Consider the following 5,000-nt stretch of genomic DNA (forward strand, 5'->3'; position numbering starts at 1 on the left):
GGAAGGTGATAATGCTTAGAGAAAGTATGCACTGAACTCCAAGTAGCTGCTTCCAAAATATCCTTAGTTGCCACCCCTTAGAAATGCTGTTGAAGTGGCAGTAGCCCTAGTGGAATGAGGCCTAATCCCAGCTGGAATCTCCTTGCCATGATGGGAATAACAAAATGCAATGCAAAAGCCAATCCACCTAGAAATAGTTTGTTTTGACACAGGCTTGCCCTGTGAACTCAAAGCAAAAGAAACAAACAACTGCTGAGACTGCCTAAAATCCTTAGTCCTGCTTAAATAATAACGCAATTGCCTGTGTACATCTAAAGTGTGCAAAATCTTTTCCCTTTATTTTGAGGGTCTGCATAAACAAATGAATAGTTTGGTTTAAAGCCACACTAGAAACCACCTTAGGCATAAAGGAAGGATTATGATACCCTATCCTTATGGAAAATCAAAAGGGCTCTACTGCCATAAGGGCCTGCAACTCAGACACCCTTCTTGCAGAAGTAATAGCCAACAGAAAAGCAGTCTTCCATGACAAGTATTTCAATTCAGCAGTAGCTGCAGGCTCAAAAGGTTGTAGAGTAAGTTTTTCCAACACAAAATTGAGATCCCAAGCAGGAGTAGGAGCTCGGGGTCTTATATTCTTTGCCCCTCTAAGAAACTGCTTGAACAAAGGATGCGAAACAAAGGTGGGTCACAATCATAGTGAGCTGAAATTGCTGCAGCATGAATCTTAATGGAAGAGAAGGACAAACCTTTGTCCAATAACTCAGTAAGATATTGAAGAGCCACACTCAAATTAGGCTCAGAAATCTCCAAATTCTTTGCTGTACTCCAAAATAAAAATCTCTTCCATTTTCTCCTTGTACTAGGTCTTCTAGCTTCCATAATCACATTTAAAACTTGTTGAGGAAGTTGAGACCTGCTGTGTTTCAACACAGAATATGCCAGGCTGTTAGATGAAGAGAGTGAAGCTTGACATTGAGCAGATGACCGTCCTCCTGAGATAACAGATGAGGAATCAGAGGTAAAGGCCATGGAGGCTTCTTTACCAGACTTAGTAGTGGGTACCAGTGTTGCCGAGGCCAATCTGGAGCTATCAAAATCATCCTTGGCCTGTCTTGTCTGACCTTTAATAGTACCTTTGGAAGAAGAGGCAGAGGTGGAAAGGCATACACATGAAGGTTTTTCCAACTGAAAGACAGAGCATCCACTTTCCAAGCTGTGTGATGAAACCCCTTTGTGCAATACTTTGGCAGCTGGTGGTTTAGTGGAGAAGCGAACAGATCTATGTCTGGAGTTCCCATGACACTGTCAATTTCTGAAATACATGAAGATCCAGTTTCCACTGTGGGGATCCATGATTTGTCTGCTTAACACATCTGCTAAGGAGTTCTGTGCTCCTGGCAGAAACCTTGCCTGAAGAGTTAGTTGCAAGCTTAGTAGTCTTCCATAAAATCATTGCTTGCCTGCATAGAGGATAAGAATGTGTTCCCCTTGCTTGTTGATGTACCACATGACAGTTGTGTTGTCTGTTAGAATCAACACCTGCCCTGGAAGAAGTAACTCCTTGAAAGCCATTAATGCAAACTGGACTGCTAACATCTCCTTCATGTTGATATGTAGATGCTGTAGTCTGGCAGGCCACTTGTCTTGTATCCACTTTCCATTTAGATGAGCTCCCAAGCAATGTCCGAGGCATCTGTCGTTAAAATCTGACTTGCCTCTGGCCGGGTCACAGAGAGTCCCTTGTTTAGGTGACATTCCTGAGCCCACCACAAGAATTCTTTTGAAGGCAAGGTATTATTTGAATGACAGTGTCCAAATCCTGGCAGTGCTGTGTCCATACATTTTGAGATACCATTGTAGCTTCCTCATATGCAGTTTGGCATTGGGAAGCACCAGAATACAAGATGCCATGAACCCTAATGCTTGAAGGACTGTCCTTGCAGTCAGCACGGACTGATGAGATAGTTGATGGAAGTAAAGTGACAGACTCTTTTGTTTGTCCGGGGTTAAAAAGGCCATCTGGGCTGCTGTATTCAGTCTCACACCCAGAAAGCACATGTCTTGAGAGGGTACTAGACTGGACTTTATTTCGTTCACAGAATACCCTAGGCATCTTAGCACTGCTATAACATATTCCAGATGCTGTAGAAGGTCTTCCTTTTCTTGAGCCAGAATCAGGCAGTCGCCCAAGTAAGGATAGATTAGAATTCCTTGAAGCCTGAAGTAGCTATCACTGGAGCCAGAACCTTTGTGAATACAGTAGATAAGCCAAAGGGCAATGCAGAGAACTGATAATGAGAATTTCCAGCTCGAAACCGCAGATACTTCCTGCAACTTAGCCTTATAGGCACATGAAGGTAAGCTTCCTTGAGATCTAAAGTTACCATCCAGTGATCTTTGCCCAGCAGAGGTAAAAGCTGTTGTAACGTCAACATCTTGAACTTGGGAATGTCCAGAAAAGTGTTGAGGAGAGATAAATCCAAAATTGGTCTCCACGTGTTCCCCTTCTTTGGTACTAGGAACAGGCGAGAATAAAATCCTAGGCCCCTTTCTGATACAGGGACTGGCTGAATCATCTGGAGTAACTGAGAAACTTGCTTGTGGGCCTCCTTTCTTTGTGGAGGAGGAACGTCTGGCATGCCTTTGAAAGGGGCATTGTATGGAAATAAAATCTGTAACGAATGATATCCAACACCCATTTGTCTTGAGTAATTAAATCCCAATTTTCTTTGAAAAGAGACAGTCTTCCTCCCAAAGGAGCTGCCAGACGAGAATCTACTGGCAGCTGAAAAGACAGGTCATTGGGTCTGTTTACGAAAGGACTGACCCCTGCCCTCACCAGAAGTCTGAGCAGGTGAACTCCCTGTTCTAGGCCTAAAAGAACCTTGAGCCCTGCCCCTACCACGTCTAGACCTACCCCTAGACTGGGAATCATAAGCAGGATATGTCCACCCCTTAGCAGGCCAATTTCTACTAAACTTGGTGGCTGCACCTGCAAAAATCTTTAACAGTTTGCATAGACTTAGCTTTGTCCTCCATTTTCTTTAAAACTGCTTCCACAGGCGATCCAAACAACACATCAGACTGTAAAGGAGCATCCAAAATCCTTGTCTTAACATGCTCAGCTAAATTCTGATCCTTCAACCAGGCATGCAAGAACAGAACTAGTAGCAGCCACCCTGGGAGGCCTGTACAGCATCAAAACCACATTGCAAAGAATGCTTACCCACTTGCTCAGACACATGAACCAAGTCCAGCAACTCTTTACACTCAATACCTTCCGCCAAAGCATCCACCTTAGATTTTAATTGTGAAAGGAGATAATTCTGATATTTTAGCATGTGAAACTGACAACTAACGCTCTCATGGCTAGAGTGGAAGAAGTATACACTTTCTTTCCCCACCTATCCAAGGCCCTTGCCTCTTTATCAGTGGGAACAGGATTTTTAACCACAGAAGCCTTAACACCTTTAGGCCCTTGAGAAATAGTTTCTGGGTCCCCTAGGACTCTTAAACAAATACTTTCACCCTATAATACCTATCAGGCTTAACAGGAGCAGGAGGCAAAGAGTCAGGATTCAGGAAGCCTCTGCAAAAACATCTTCCACCACATTCAACACAGGAGGAATAGCTAAGGGCCTATGCTGGGGCAAAACAAGAATTCCCTAAGCCTTTTCCTGAATCAGAGTAATCCTGGCCTTCCCATTTAAAGTGCTCCCTCATGGAATGCAGAGTCTCTGAAAATGAGAAATCCTCAGGAGGAGAAGCTGTAGGAGTGGAATCATCCACATCAGAATCAGAATAAGTAGGATACTCCTGCAAGTCTTCCGCAGAAGACTCTGAAGCCTCTGAACACTGTTCAAAACTATCAAACTCGGTTCCACCCTAGGCCTCTTATCAGCGGGGCATAGAACCTCTAATCATAGTAATCAAATCTTCTGCCATTTTAAGCATATGTTTCTTAGGTACAGAACCCGAAATGCTAGGAGAAGCCCCCACTGAAGCTGAACTAGGCCTACCTCTCAAAGAAGTTTTGGCAACAGAAGGAGAGGCTCTAACTACCTTGGGAAGAGAGGGAAGAACAGTTACCTGAGAAGCCCCTCAGCATGGCCTACCTGCTGAGAAGGCACATCCTGTAACAGTAAAGTTTCTGCCTGAGACTCCATGGAAACTCCTGGCAAAACCTCTGGCTCCACTGAGTTTTTTCTAAGAACCCGGCGTCCGGGACTGCGGTTCATCAACCCTAGGCTTCACTGTTTTGTCCTTGCGCTTAGCATCCGACGGCATTTTATAATTGCAACGCTTCCCAAACACTAACCTGGCACAGTCTAACCTCCTCTTAATAGTGCGTTTGTTAAACCTAGCACAAGAGCGGCAACCAACAACGCCGTGCTCAGGCCCTAAACAAGGTATACACAAGGTATGGTAATCCCTATGAGGTATCTGTTTCCCACAAGAAATACAGTTATTCACTTTTCTGACATCCGTAAAATACTGAGGCAAGAAAACCAAAATGTTCCCCAACGGGTACTTAGCCAACTCTGTTTCGGTCTGAAACTAAATATTTCAGAACGCCAACCTGCACTCGCAAAACTGCTTCTGCATCGGACCATGCGGCAAAAGACTGAGGATATGACGCGGTCTGACCCACAGCAGCCTTCTCTGGTATTCGGGCCGACTGGACGCGGACTATACCCCAATAGTAAGGACTGCAGCAATGGAAAACGAAGAACATCTGCCAGGGCAGAGCCATCCGAGTACACAGCTGGATTTCTATGGGCCACCCCACAGGGACCAGAGGAACAGTGATGTTGTTTTTTTATGACTGGAATACATTTAAGGACTGAGTTACATATGTACACCACACATGACTGCACAATACCTATACAATGGGGTGAGACAGTGTACAAAGTCTTGACCTACTGTCTTACTTATTTAATGAATCATAAGCTTTGATATGATAATCTACAACAAACAACACCTGTTCCATAGCATAC

General features: G+C 44.3%; 1 protein-coding gene across 1 annotated transcript in view; it reads right to left on the minus strand.

Annotated features, from left to right (window-relative positions):
* The window catches only part of LOC122798415 (1-phosphatidylinositol 4,5-bisphosphate phosphodiesterase gamma-1-like), a 3,104,897-nt gene that overhangs the window by 817,245 nt on the left and 2,282,652 nt on the right, over positions 1 to 5,000 (minus strand). The gene's annotated exons all lie outside the window — the stretch shown is intronic.

Source organism: Protopterus annectens, chromosome 3.part1 (genome assembly GCF_019279795.1).
Source record: "Protopterus annectens isolate FY-2018-M chromosome 3.part1, PAN1.0, whole genome shotgun sequence".
Lineage (NCBI taxonomy): Eukaryota > Metazoa > Chordata > Ceratodontiformes > Protopteridae > Protopterus > Protopterus annectens.